Source organism: Nicotiana tabacum, chromosome 17, assembly GCF_000715075.1.
Source record: "Nicotiana tabacum cultivar K326 chromosome 17, ASM71507v2, whole genome shotgun sequence".
In the NCBI taxonomy this organism is placed as follows: Eukaryota; Viridiplantae; Streptophyta; class Magnoliopsida; order Solanales; family Solanaceae; genus Nicotiana; species Nicotiana tabacum.
Genome location: NC_134096.1, coordinates 65,576,964 through 65,592,985, shown reverse-complemented (window position 1 = coordinate 65,592,985; position 16,022 = coordinate 65,576,964).

The window sequence follows — 16,022 nt, the reverse complement described above, 5'->3', positions numbered from 1 at the left end:
AGGAAACTAAAAGAAATATTTTTGGATTTTTGTTTAGACTTTAATCCCTCAAGAAAACTGTCTAGGAGATCCATCGTCGGGAAAAGTCCAATTTTTTTACCTTTTTCGATTTTTTTTTTTTCTTATTTTCCACATTTAAAAAAATAAATTAAGCTAATAAAATACTACACAACTACGAAAACAAAAATAAGAAGCTAAAATCAAAATAAGAAGTTAACATTTTCTAACATACTACTACTAATTATCTAGAGGAATTTCTCCCACCCCATACTTAAAAGAGTGTAGTGTCCCCAATGCACAAATAAAGTAAAACAATAATGAGGGTGGACAAGAAACTCCCTAAAAGCCAAAAGCCGAAGCAATAGCGGCTCACGAGGTACTCAGACTTCCTCCAGGCATGGTCCTTTGTGCGGTCACCCCACACTTAGTTCTCACCATCTATCTCGCTTTTACACTCTTCCAATGGCTTCGCCTGCTATGCTTATAATCCTACAAAATAAAAACAGATACTACAATAATAATAAGATAAAAATAAAAATAAAAGAAAGCAGTAAAGGTGGGTTGCCTCCCAACAAGCGCCTGATTTAACGTCGCGGCACGACTTAAAGCATTTTTTGTCTCCATCTCGAACTTATGTATTGAGCCCCCAATTTGGCTTCAAGCTTTTTCTATGCTCGCAGGGTGGTGGGACAAATGAAATTGGGCCAAGTAACCAATTTCACATTCTACACTTCTTGGCCTTCAGACGAGGCATGTAATTATCTCTCTCTGGCACGATAAATTCCAGAATGTAAGCACCTTGTTCCTCGTTCGTTGGCTCCTCCAAAGGCCCGAATGACTCAATTTTCATATCATCATCCAAACACAATGTCAAAAAATGTATGGAATAAGGACCAATGCGTTCCAACTCTAGAACTACGTCACTATTTACATCCTCATATGTACCCACACTAGAGTCTTCAAATATAACATTATCTACTTCCTCACATAACTCTAGAACACTCTTATCAACATTGGCATCCTCAAGAAATATATGGTCTAATGCTTGGTATTCTAGTTTTAGCTCCTCAATTTGGTCTAGAAGATTTTTTTCAGTTTCACACAACTCATCATTAAATTGTTGGGCGTTGAACGCATCAACCTTTGCACTCAAATCTGCATCCAAGTTGTGCAAAGTCAAGCCAAACTTATCAATTTCTTGTGCAAGATCAACTTTCTCCTTCGACCAGTCATTCACCAACTTTGTTAGAAGATAACGTCGTTCCTCATATTCCCTTAATCGTTAATATTCGTCCCAATACCAACCCTTATTCTCATATTCAAATTTAGACCTCCCAGAGTTCAGGTCATGACAAGCCCAAAAAGATGGGCCATAAAAGTCTTCCGTCAACCAAGCGTCTTCATCAATAACCTTACCTCCAGATATTTCATTCCCAGATGTCATATTGAGAGAACTATGAATACACTAAGAGAAAGATCAAATTGTTATAAAAATAAAAAAAATTACAAAAAGAAAAAAAATAAACAAAACCTATAAAGATAAAAGTAAAAGTCTAATCTAGAAAAATAACTAAATAGGAAAATTAAAAACTTGAACAGAAATCAATTAAAAGCTTAACTTAGATAAGCAATCAATAACTAAGTCCCCGACAACGGCGCCAAAAACTTATTGGTTTCCCAAGTACACGCAAGTATACGTGTCCGTCAAGTAATAAAATGACTCTAAAGTCGGATGTCGAACTCACAGAGACTTAGATTAACTGTTAACTAAGCAAACTAAAATTAACTTACTGTCCAAGATGATCAAAAGTTTAACTTTTCTATTACAACTACTATTGCGAAATTCGATCACGTAACCAAGGGAGATATATATTCCAGGGTTGTGGTCGGTTTATCAATCCTATTGAGTTCGTAATTACACCTGTTAATCCAAATTATCTATGATTTCTAGTTGACCGGATCGTTTATATAAATAGCATGTTCCCACAATACTATCTCTATCCATAATATATCAACCCTATATTCCTATGGTCTTGAATCTATCATGAATGAATATAATACGGTATTCAACTAAGCAAGACTGTTAGGTATATTCCTATCCTAATCGCGAAATCTTTCCCCGAGCCACGGGTTTAGAAACAAACTCTCTTCAATTCTACGCTAATCTAAGCACATCTTTCCCAAGCATATCATAGATAGTAAATAGAACTCAACTGTTGGCCAAACAATTAAGCAATTATACACAGAATTAGAGAAATAACCAAAGATGCTAACTCGAATTAACGGTAATATAATTAATAAACTTCAATATTCATGACAACCACAACCCTAGATCGTGAAGTTTAGGTCCATATAGACATGGTAGCAAAATAATAATTCATCCAAAGAAACATAAAGATTACTGAGTTTGATGGAAGAAAGATGAAATCTGATGAATTTCGGCCTCTAGGGCGGCTCTGTGCTCTCCCTTCGGTCCCAAGCTCTCCATTCGTCCAATCCCCCTTAAAAATGATGTTTAAAGATTATTTATAGGTATAGGAAAAAGGCCTAGATGAAATAACCAAATCCTAAACCAAAAATGATACAAAATAACTTCAGATCGCCACGCGAAACGGACGACGCACCTCACGTCTGACCACGCCTCGCGAGCTTAAACGCGCAGAATTTCTCTCGCGTCGCCTGCTGTTGTTTCGTTTTCAATTTTGATGCCAATCTTTTGCCTAACTTTCTCATTTCTTTTCTTTACTTTTCAACACTTAGTTCTCTTTTATTATTTTAATTATCACCCCATCTTTATGTCTTCAATCATCAAATTATGACATCATAATATTTCTCATCATCAAATAATCACGAGCCATTCTTGTAGTGCATAAAATCTCTACTTTGCTCCCAATTACATCTTCAACATACCTACACATAAAATAAACTCAATTAAGCACAAATATAGTATAATTTAGCATTAAAGCACCAAAATATAAGATAAATAATGCACTAAAAATATATAATATTGCCAAAAAACACAACTCTGTTTATCCCTTGATTCTTTCCTCCGATTTGTTATCCGTAATTCGAGGGCCTTAGCAGCATATTTCTCGAACGTAGGATGATATGCATCTCTTTGATGTATTTGATTATCAAGAATCATCTAGCAACACTCCATTTGGATCTTGAATGTTGCTAGAACTTTGAGCAAGACATATTTGACATATCTTTGATCTCTAATGAATATTCCATGAATGTTTATGAAATTTTGAGATCGTATATGTGATCTCTTTGTGCACTATGGGATTAGTGAGATCATCTTTGAAGGACATATGTAGCCTTATTTATAGGAATAAATTAGGGTTTGGGTGGAGTAGCCACCAAGTAACCCTAATAGACTCCTAATATTTCAAGAGTCGTCTTGAATTTAGGATTTATCTTGATCTGTTAAAATTTCACTGTCTACAAATTCCCCCTACTTCAAGGTTTGTCGAGGTGTAGGTTTGCTGAAATATGAAGATGAGACTTGAAATACCCGACCATCACAACAGATAATCTTGAAACTTGAAGTTTTTGATAGGCAGGAGGAAGAGATGAAGGGCAGAACTGGTCCCACTGGGCGTGCCAATTTGTTTGCAATAAATTTGTGCAGAAAAATAAAACTGCAATCACAAACAACTATAAAGAAAAAGATTTTATTGATAAACATTGCAGGTTACAACTCTATTTATCCCTCGATTCTTCCCTCCGATTTGTTATCCGTAATTCGAGAGCCTTAGCAGCGTATTTCTCGAACGTAGGATGATATTCATCTCCTTGATGTATTTGATGATCAAAAAGCATACATCAACACTCCATTTGGATCTTGAATATTGCTAGAACTTTGAGCAAGACATATTTGACATGTCCTTGTGCACTATGGGATTGGTGAGATCATCTTTGAAGGACATATGTAGCCGTATTTATAGGCATAAATTAGGGTTTGGATGGAGTAGCCACCAAGTAACCCTAATAGACTCCTAATATTTCAAGAGTCGTCTTGAATTTAGGATTTATCTTGATTTGTTAAAATTTCAGTATCTACAACTACACAATTTGAAAAGACGAAGAGAACATTGTTGGAATAAGAGCACTCTTGCATCTGATTTTTGGAATGAGAAAGATACTTTTTGAGCCAACCTGGATGCAACAAGAAATATACACCATCAAAGTCATTATTTTAATTAGAGTATCTCAATTACTTTTTTACTCTTGGTCAACCTCTTCTCATTTTGTTTTAAAAATAATAAAATAATAATAATAATAATAATAATAATAATATAGTAGAAATATATATATATATATATATATATATATATATGGGGCACGCTTTGGAAGAAGCGTATTTGTTGCCGAGTTATTTTATTGGGAATAACAAGAGTATCTCTCAATACACAAAGTTTCATATCTGAAGCGAGTTTTCAAGAAACTGCTCGAGTTTAGCAAAAGCGGCTCTCTGGGATAGTATCGATTGGTTGAATGTAACGACCGGCCGGTCGTTTTGGGAGTTATAGCCTCGTTTCCCCCATTTCTATTTCCTTTATGCTCTTAAGCTATATTATGATATACCAGGTTAGTTGGTTCGGGCCCGGAGTAGTTTCGGAGTGGAATGAGACACTTAGTCTCTTATTTAGAACCTTAAGTTGGAAAAGTCAGCCGGATATTGACCTATGTGTAAACGATCTCGGATTTGAATTCTGATGGTTTTGTTAGCTCCGATAGGTGATTTTGGACTTAGGAGTGCGTCCGGAATGTGATTTGGAGGTCTGTGGTAGAATTAGGCTTGAATTGGTAAAATTGGAAATTTGGCGCTTTTTGGTCGGCAGTGAAAAATTTGATATCGGGGTCAGAATAGAATTCTGAAACTTGGAATGGGTTCGTAACATCATTTGTGATGTGTGTGCAAAATTTGAAGTCATTCGGACGTGGTTTCATTGGTTTCGGCATCGGTTGTCGAATTTAGAAATTTAGAAGTTCTTAGGCTTGAATCCGAGGGTAATTTGGTGATTTGATATCGTTTTGAGTGATTCAAAGGTTCGACTAAGTTTGTATGTTGATATATGACTTGTTGGTATTTTTGGTTGAGGTCCCGAGGGCCTCGGGGTGATTCCGGGTGGTTAATGAATTTATCGAAGTTGGAAAATGCAGCTGAAGCTGCTGCTACTGCTATTTCCGCACCTGCGAAAGGAGGAGTCGCAGGTGCGAGGTCGCTGGTGCGCAAGGGGAGTCTGCAGATGCGGAAAAGAGGGTGTTGGGCAGGCTTCGTAGAAGCAGAAGGAAATGCGCAGGTGCGCTACCACAGGTGCGAGAATTTGAAGCGCAGATGCGGAAAATGGGAGGCCAAGGCTGGAGCGCAGGCGCGAAGGATTTGGACGCACCTACGAGCCCGCAGATGCGAGACCTGGGCGCAGGTGCGGAGGCTGAGAGTTAAGTGATTCTCGAAGGTGCGAGGATTTTTAGCCGCAGGTGCGGTCCCGCAGGCGCGTGGAATAGGCCGCAGGTGCAAAAATCTGGGCAGAATGTATAGATAGCACTTCGCGAATTTTGGTTCATTTCCACCATTTTCAAGTCGGTTTTTGGAGCCTTTGGAGTGATTTTCGAAAGGTGATTCATGGGCTATCAGTGAAGTAAGTTGCTTGAGCCCTAATACTTGTATACATGGTGATTTTCCGTTGTTTAATCATTGTAATTAGTGAAAATGAGGTCTTAAGGCTTGGAATTTTTAAGAGTTTAATTTAAAGATTTAAAGGACCAAACGATGTCAGATTTTGATAAATTTGGTATGGTTAGACTCATGAGTGAATGAGATTTCTAGTTTTATAAATTTTGTCGAATTTCGAGATGAGGGCCCGGGGTCGGGTTTGAGCCAATTTCGGGTTTTGGTCTAATTTGATAGTTTTTCTTGTGGAATTCATTCCATTAGCGTATATTGATGGTATTGTACTGATTGTAAATAGATTTGGAGCATTTGGAGACCGAGTCCAGAGACAAGAGCATTGCGGGGTAGAGATTTGGCCGGTTTGAGGTAAGTAACGATTGTAAATCTAGTCCTGAGGGTACGAAACCTCGAATTTTGTATCATTCTACTATTTTGAGGTGACACACATGCTAGGTGATGGGCGTATGGGCGTGTACCGTTGGGGATTTGTGACTTGGTCTGTCTCGTAGTAACTGTAAAGTCGCATATTTTGTTGAAACTATATGATACTTATATGTTTTAGAAAGAGTTTCTGTAAATTGGGCTGAATGCCATGTTTGGGCCTTGTGCCAGTGCTGTTTGGACCCTTAAGGGGTTTTATTTTATTTTTATTATCCTCTCACTGTTTTCGATTAAAAATCTATACTCTGTCATGGTTATACCTGTTTACTGCATAACTCAGTTTTATTACTCGATTTTGATGCATATAAATGTTGTTTTGGGATGAGCACCCTATTTTTACTGAAATGCACGAGTGACTTGAGAGGTTTATGACTGAGCGAGGCCGGGGGCCTGATTTATGAGGATATTTATAGGATCAAGCTGCACGCCGCAGCATGTTGCATATTTATGGGATTGGGCTGCACGCCGCAGCATGTTTGATATAGGCCGAGGGCCTGAGTGATATATGCCATGATTTGGCTTGATATAATGCTTGAGTTGAAGGAGCCCCTCCAGAGTCTGTACGCACTCCCAGTGAGCGCAGATACCTACTGAGTGTGAGTGCCGAGTGCTGAGTGACTGGGAGGCTTGAATGATTGTGAGGTATGCCCGAGTGGCAAGAGTGATTGTGAGGTATGCCCGAGTGGCACGAGTGACTGTGAGGTTTGCCCGAGGGGCTGTATATGAGTGATGTTTTGCCCGAGGGGCTGTTTATGATTTCATCATTTTTGCTTACCTTTGCATTTTTCCTCTGTCTGAAAACTGTTGAAAAATATCTTTAAATGATTTTTACTGGAACTTGGTGTTAACGAGATGTTTTGATTCAAATCATGATTTTTAAAAGCATAAGGTATTTTACTGAGACTTCATGATATGAACGTTATATGCTTTGTTGCACGTCACTACTGCTCAGCCTTTATTTATTGTTGTTACTTACTGAGTTGGCGTACTCACGTTACTCCCTGCACCTTGTGTGCAGATCCAGGTGTAGCTGGACACGGTAGCGGTTATTGATTGTTCTGGTTGTAGATATTTCTTGGAGATAGCAAGATAGTTGTTTGGCGATCGCAGCCCCTGCTCTTTTCCCTCTTATCTTCCTCTAGTTGTATTTAGTTATTTTCCAAGCTGAGTTAGCCTTGATATTGTTAGACAGATTGTAGTCGATGCTCATGACTAGTGACACCCCGATGTCGGGCTTTTCCTTCCGCACTTTTATTTTGATTGGAACTCCTTTACGAAGGTTTTTGTGTTAAATAACATTGAAATTATCTTTGAAATAAAATTATCAGTTTGTTTTGGAAATGAGTCAGCTTGCCTAGTTCCACGATGGACGCCATCACGACAAGGGTTAGTTTGGGTCGTGACAGATTGGTATTTACATAGGTCTCACGAGTCATGAGCGGGTTTAGTAGAGTCTTGAGGATCGGTACAGAGACGTCTGTACTTATCTTCAAGAGGCTATAGAACCCTTAGGAAAATTTTACTTTCTTGTATTCTATCGTGCGAAATTGATTCAGCTTGAAACATAACTCTTTGAATTCCTTCCATGCATTCATATGCACACATGAGTGCTTGGTATCAGTTGTGCATGGCCGGCTTCTGATTCTATGAACTAGGTTCGAGATGTGTATTATGTGTTTTGGTGATGGGCCAGTCTGGAGGACTTGAGGCCAGGTTTAAACTGTAGCTCTGGCTCGGTAGCTTCAGTTGTAACTTGTACATTTAGACTCATATGTCCGGTAATGCCCCTACGAGTAGAATTCGTGGCTCGATGAGCAGTGGAATGGCTTTGTGATGAGTATGATGTAACTACGGGATGTGTTAAGACGATTTGAATGTGACGAGAAGTGTTTCCTTGAAATGTAAAGGAAGGCCATTGTGCTCTTGATTTTCATTTTGATGTGACGTACGGTCTCGAGTGTGAATGTTTTGAAGGATCTTTCACGTTGTTAAACTTTGGGGCAAATTAATTCTCATGTCTTGTCAATGAGTTTGGAGTAAATAAGAGTAAGTGATTGTGTAGTAATTGTGGTTGCGAATGGGTATTTTTGATGTTGATGGCTCGAGAAAGATGATCTTCGAAGAGACTTAGAATCGGTAACATTTTATTGGTTCAGGTGCGACAGAGATACATTTCGATTTGATGCAGCAGTTGGGTAGCAAAGTATGAGGGAAGACATGACGGGAAGTGTTTCACGGTGGTTGAAGTACTAGAAGGTCAAGTAGGAGAAGTAGAGCTTGAGAAGTTTCTTAAAGGAGATGATTTAACCGAAGTAAGAGTGGCAGATTAGCATATGAATTCACTAGTAGGGTAGTTGTGCGCCTTGAGAAAGTGTAGAATGGTTTGGAATCGTTTTAGTATGTGAATCGGCCTACAGACTCTATTTGGAGTGATGGTTAGTGTACAAAGGAAAATTGAATATGGCAGAAAAAAGTGTGTTTGAAATGAATATAAGCGTGAAGATCTGATTATCGTGTCAGGTGCAATATGACTTGAGTTAAGAAGGTATTGTTGACGTACAGTTGATGTCAATAGGGAAAGTGCAGACTTATACAAATGGTGGGCGAGCATGAACTCAGGAAAATTTACGGATTTAGTGGTCGTTGCACTCTGTGTAGTGTCATTGAAAGATGTCGGTATGGAATTCCATATGTGGGTTTTCTCCTGTGTGCAACTAGCGGTGACGTGATGTTGATGAAGCTTTTGCGAGGAATATTACTTGCTACCCGGTAAGAGGTCGCGTGTGGGATTTTGGCTGGAGATTCAGAATGTTCATGAAAGGATTAATAAAAGACTTCGAGAAGTCTGGCAGGTTAACGGTGCGAGACCTTGGTAATTGAGAAGGAGAAATCCTTATGGGTTCTAATTTTATATAATTGTATCTTAAGGCTAAGTGGGGGAGTCTGCTATCGACAAGTTGAATGCACGGTTATGGGTTGTATTAGTTTTGTTTGGGGTATACCAGTGAATCAGTTATGACATGCAGAGGTCGAGATCGAGGATGACTCAGGTAAAGGAATTTCTGGACACAAGTTGTATTACACTTTATGGTTATAGGAGGACCATAAAATAATTGAGTGGTTATTCATAGAGAATGTAGTGTACATGGAGCGGGAATTTGCTCGGTTGCGTAGGAGTGTGGGTTACTCTTTATTCCCTTGGGTGTTGGTGTGCTAATGCGGCATATGTCGTTTCGGTCCGTTTGGTCGGTTAATTCGAGATTTGAGTAGAGTGGATGACTCTCGAGGATGGTTCCAATGGATGCAAGATTTATAAATATGGCTAGAAAACTGGGAGTTGCATTGAACGGTGTTGAGACTCGTGGCATCTTATATCATTGTGAATTATGCATTTCATTATCAAGAAGGTGAAGGAAATAATTTTAGGTTCACATAAAGTCTCTTCGGAGTAAGCATATTTGGTTGTGGAACCTTAGGGATACATAAAAAGGGAATTCGGCGGCTTATAAGCCTTAGGGCGGCGTGATTCTATGCTAGAGTTCGTGGGGTAAGTTTTAGTTAAGGATAGTAGTGTTCTAACAAGGGAAAAAGTAGCAATTTGAAGGCAATTTAGAAAGAACTTGGAGAAATAGGACAACTTGGTAGTAGGTTGGGTTGGCACAGTAATGGGTATGATCGGTTCTTTGGGTACTTATGATGTGGCTAGTATCTACAGGTATTTCATGGCAATGCTCTCGAATTTGGCAACCTGTGTGTCTTGGTGGAGTTAGAGGAATTTAGTTCAGATAGCTTGGTTATGTGCAAATGGATTTCAAAGTGTTCATGATGGGTTCTACCATGGTTTGAACCGGATATTTTCTACCGATGTACGGAAGGTGTTGTGTGTTATGATTTCCTCCTAGAAAGAAGCAAGAAAAAGGTTTCTGACTAATAAGGTATGTAATTTGCTAGTGACTCAGAGTTGATAATGGAATTCTTATGCTTGTCACATGATGGCACAATAGATGTGGTGTGTTGTGCGGGAATAGGATTTACATGTACAAGGTCACATTTCAGTTTTGAAGGGAAGGACATAAATTCTTAGGTAGCATGAATGGTTTTCGATGACTAGGTAAATGATATAACTATATGGTATAGCTTGATGAGAGTGTACATTTCAGAAGGGGCAGTGTGCTCTGATTTATGGGTACTTTGCTGGTATTGCGGCACTCTCCTGGTTGATCGACTGTTGATATTCTAATTTTTGCTAGGTGACACGGAAGATTTCTTTTTTTTTTTAAAAGTATTTCTCGTGGGTTGATTGTGTATGAGAGCAGTGTTAGGCATTCGGGCGGTGGAGGTAGAATCAAATATGGTGATTCATGTGTTCTATGGAATTGGAGATTGGGGGTTCTTAGGAGCAGATTGTTTCATGGTTGTGGACTGTGAAGTTGTGGCCGGATCTAGCCAGATGATAGAAGGTGTAATGATTTCGTTATTGTGGACTTTCGGAGGCTGTTTATCTATTGGTGGCTGACCATAGTTGATTTGGGTCCCATTGGTAGGCCCAATTAGGATGTGTATTCTACACCGAGCCGGATTGATTGGCTCCATACTGCTATTGTTGAAGGATGTGCCATTAGGTGGATGTGAAGCTTATTCGTGTTCTGAAACGATCTGTGAGTTACTCTTCTATGCTACGAGGAGTTGTGATTCGTTAATTATATGCACATATGGTGCGGTTCTATTGTGGCCTTATAGCGGAATTTGAGCGAGAATAGTATTGGATATTGCTTGGCTGATGACGTATTGGTTATGTTCTTTTAGGTTTTATGTGGCATGGTGTCATTTGCTTCTTTATGGTTATGGTAATGCACTTTGGGTACTTGATGTCGAATTGCGCATGGTTATTGATTTTAGCAGGGTGACTTGAGGTATTTCATATGGACCAGCATTTGGATAGGTTCGCGTATTGCAGCAAAGTTATGTGGAAATATGATCCCTTGTATAAGATTCGTGTGTTATGGTTCTGCAGTCTGTGATGGGTTCTTAGAATTGAGTCGGGGTGGTACTCGTCGAGCTTGTAGAACGGTTCTCCTGTTTGGGTCATTGTTACGATTAGGTACATTTGGAATGTTGCTATCTAGTGCACGGATTACACGGGTTGTGGCTTTAGATTGTATTGATGTGTCATGTCACTAGAGTGGTCGTGTTGGATGAGACGAGGTCATTGGACCTAGAATGGATGTTATCAGATTTGATTGTGGTATAATTGGGAGGATAATATCGGAAGTCGGCTTTAAAATTGGCTATAGTTCTTGTAGAAGGAACAGGAGCTCCATGACCTGTTGGTCTAATGAATGGTTATAAATTCGGTATGTTTCTTTCATGATCGGCAGTGTACGAAGGTTTTAGAATGAGGTTTTGTCTGATATAGGGTTTATTACTAGCACTGGGTTGATTTGAGTCGATACTGTGATTTGAAATCATTGCTTCGAGCATTCGAACTATGCGGTATTTGAATTTGAGTATTTGAGTTATGGTTACGGCTTTTGGTACAACTTGTTCAGACTTATACGGTATGTAGATGCGAACTTCTGATCTTATAAGAAATTTCGGATGTCAGAAATTTGATTCGAAGGCTTGTGGGCTAGGTTGAATTGAGTAATTTCAGTTATACTGTGCTATTGGACCTGTATGGGATAGGGTGACGTCGGATCACCCTGGTAATATGCGTGGGAAAGTTACACAGCCATTTCTTCGCTTTTGGAACAACTCTCGGCACATTCGAGGACGAACGTATGTTTAAGTGGGGGAGGATGTAACGATCCGGCCGGTCGTTTCGGGAGTTATAGCCCCATTTCCCCCATTTCTGTTTCCTTTATGCTCTTAAGCTATATTATGATATACCGGGTTAGTTGGTTCGGGCCCGGAGTAGTTTCGGAGTGGAATGAGACACTTAGTCTCTTATTTAGAACATTAAGTTAGAAAGGTCAATCGGATGTTGACCTATGTGTAAACGATCTCGGATTTGAATTCTGATGGTTCTATTAGCTCTGTTAGGTGATTTTGGACTTAGGAGTGAGTCCGGAATATGATTTGGAGGTCCGTGGTAGAATTAGGCTTGAATTGGCAAAATTGGAAATTTGGCGATTTTTGGTCGGCAGTGAAAAATTTGATATCGGGGTCGGAATGGAATTCCGAAAGTTGTAAAGGGTTTGTAGCGTCATTTGTGACATGTGTGCAAAATTTTACGTCATTCAGACGTGGTTTTGTTGGTTTCGGCATCGGTTGCCGAATTTAAAAATTTAGAAGTCCTTAGGCTTGAATCCGAGGGTAATTTGGTGATTTGATGTTGTTTTGAGTGATTCGAAGGTTCGACTAAGTTTCTATGTTGATATATGACTTGTTGGTATTTTTGGTTGAGGTCCCGAGGGCCTCGGGGTGATTCCGGGTGGTTAACGGATTTGTCGAAGTTGGAAAATACAGTTGAAGCTGCTGCTACTGCTATTTTCGTACTTGGGGAAGGAGGAGTCGCAGGTGCACAAGGGGAGTCCACAGATGCGGAAAAGACGGCGTTGGGAAGGCTTCGTTGAAGCGGAAGGAAATGCGCAGGTGCGCTACCGCATGCGCGAGAATTTGAAGCGCAGATGCGAAAAATGGGAGGCCAAGGCTGGAGCGCAGGCGCGAAGGATTTGGACGCACCTGCGAGCCTGCAGGTGCGAAACCTGGGCACAGGTGCGGAGGCTGAGAGTTAAGTGATTCTTGCAGGTGAGAGGATTTTTTACCGCAGGCGCTTGGAATAGGCCGCAGGTGCGAAAATCTTGGCAGAATGTATAGATAGCACTTCGCGAATTTTGGTTCATTTTCACCATTTTCAAGTCGGTTTTTGGAGCCTTTTGAGTGATTTTCGAAAGGTGATTCAAGGGATATCATTGAGGTAAGTTGCTTGAGCCCAAATACTTGTATACATGGTGATTTTCTGTTGTTTAATCATTGTAATTAGTGAAAATGAAGGCTTAAGGCTTGGAATTTTTAAGAGTTTAATTTAAGGATTTGAAGGATCAAACGATGTCGGATTTTGATGAATTTGGTATGTTTAGACTCGTGAGTGAATGAGCTTTCTAGTTTTGTAAATTTTGTCGCATTTCGAGACGTGTGCCCGGGGCCGGGTTTGAGCCAATTTCGGGTTTTGGTCTAATTTGATAGTTTTTCTTGTGGAATTCATTCCATTAGCGTATATTGATGGTATTGTACTGATTGTAAATAGATTTGGAGCATTTCGAGGCCGAGTCCATAGACAAGAGCATTGCGGGGTAGAGATTTGACCGGTTTGAGGTAAGTAACGGTTGTAAATCTAGTCCTGAGGGTATGAAACTCCGGATTTTGTATCATTCTACTATTTTGAGGTGACGCACATGCAAGGTGACGGGCGTGTGGGCGTGCACCGTTGGGGATTTGTGACTTGGTATGTCCCGTAGTAACTGTAAAGTTGCATATTTTGTTGAAACTATATGATACTTATATATTTTCGAAAGCGTTTCTGTAAATTGAGCTGAATGCCATGTTTGGGCCTTGTGCCAGTGCTGTTTGGACCCTTAGAGGTTTTTATTTTATTTTTATTATCCTCTCACTGTTTTCGATTAAAAATCTATACTCAGTCATGGTTATACCTGTTTACTGCATAACTCAGTTTCATTACTCGATTTTAATGCATATAAATGTTGTTTTGGACTGAGCACCTTATTTTTACTGAAATACCCGAGTGGCTTACGAGGTTTATGACTGAGTAAGGCTGAGGGCCTGATTTGTGAGGATATTTATGGGATCGGGCTGCACGCCGCAGCATATTTTATATTTATGAGATCGGGCTGCACGCCGCAACATGTTTGATATAGGCCGAGGGCCTAAGTGATTTTTGTCATGATTTGGCTTGATATAGCGCTTGGGCTGATGGAGCCCCTCCGGAGTCTGTACACACCCCCAGTGAGCGCAGGTACCTACTGAATGCGAGTGCCGAGTGACTGGGAGGCTTGAGTGACTGGGAGGCTTGAGTGATTGTGAGGTATGCCTGAGTGGCAAGAGTGATTGTGAGGTATGCCTGAGTAGCACGAGTGACTGTGAGGTTTGCCCGAGGGGCTGTATATGAGTGATATTTTGCCCGAGGGGCTGTTTAAGATTTCATTATTTTTACTCACCTTTGCATTTTTTCTCTGTCTGAAAACTGTTGAAAAATATCTTTAAATGATTTTTACTGGAACTGGGTTTAAACGAGATGTTTTGATTCAAATCCTGATTTTTAAAAGCAGGAGGTATTTTACAGAGATTTCATGATATGAACGTTATATGCTTTGTTGCTCGTCACTACTGCTCAGCCTTTATTTATTGTTGTTACTTACTGAGTTGGTGTACTCACGTTACTCCCTGCACCTTGTGTGCAGATCCAGGTGTAGCTGGACATGGTAGCGGTTGTTGATTATTTTGGTTGCAGATTTTCTCGGGGATAGTAAGGTAGCTGCTTGGCGACCGCAGCCCCTGCTCTTCTCCCTCTTATCTTCCTCTAGTTGTATTTAGCTATTTTCAGGCTGAGTTAGCCTTGATATTGTTAGACAGATTATAGTAGATGCTCATGACTAGTGACACCCCGATGTCGGACTTTTTCCTTCCGCACTTTTATTTTGATTTGAACTCCTTTATGAAGGTTTTTATGTTAAATAACATTGAAATTATCTTTGAAATAAAAATATCGGTTTGTTTTGGAAATGAGTCGTCTTGCCTAGTTCCACGATAGGCGTCATCACGACAGGGGTTAGTTTGGGTCGTGACAGATTGGTTTCAGAGCCTAGGTTACATAGGTCTCACGAGTCATGAGTTTTCCGATTGCACCTGATGCATGTAATGGAATCGAGTACTATACCTTTTTTTAGGCGCGCATACACAAGGGGAATTCCTTTCTTGTCCAATACAAAATTTAATATAAGAAAATACTTTCCATAAAAAATAAAAATAAACAATTTATTTTTCTGGCTATATATATATATGTATGTATGTATTTTGCTAGTTGTAGTAGGTTAGCATTGTATACATATTTGGTTTCTCCAAAAAAAACCTTATTATTTGTTGTCACCATATTAAATTTGAGATTTTTTTTTGTACTTTACTAAATTCCAAATCTCATCTCTAAACCAAAAGAACCCTCTCCTCTCATTTATCTATAATCGAACAAATGGTATACACGGAGTCGATGAAAAATTTGCAGAGATGAAGTCAAAGAAAAATCTAAGCTTCATCTTCTATTTTCAATATCAGTTTTGTATGCCCGGTTTTAAATCTTCCATGAATTCACCTAAATTCCTCCAAATTCTTCATGTTCCTTTCAATTGAATTTGAAATTCTATTTTCTAGATCTCTCTGAATATTCATCCCTATTCCTAAATTTTAAACATTAAAAAAGTAAATGATGGAAAACCAAGATATACTGACAAGTGCAAAGAGAAAGATGACGAAAAGGAGAAAAATGAAGGTACTAATAAAGAGAAAAAAGATGGAAAGAGAAAGATACTGAAAAAAGAAAACCCCTTTTGAAATTTGGGAAGAACGATGGGTGGAAATGGAAAATAGAGGGGAAAATATTTCTCGTCTGAACAGTTTAAGAATGAGAAATGAAAAGCTGAAATGTAAAATTTAGTAAAAAGACAAAAAAGTCCTTAAATTTAATATGGTGGCAACAAATAATGAGGATATTTTAGAGAAATTAAATATATATACAATGCTAACTTACTACAACCACATATCATAAGTACTATATTATGAGTATGAAGACATTTTGTCATGACCCAAATCCCAGCATGTAGTGATGGGGCCTATCACAGTACTAGGCAAGCCGACAATCACAAAATAATTATAAATTTTAATTTAAAAG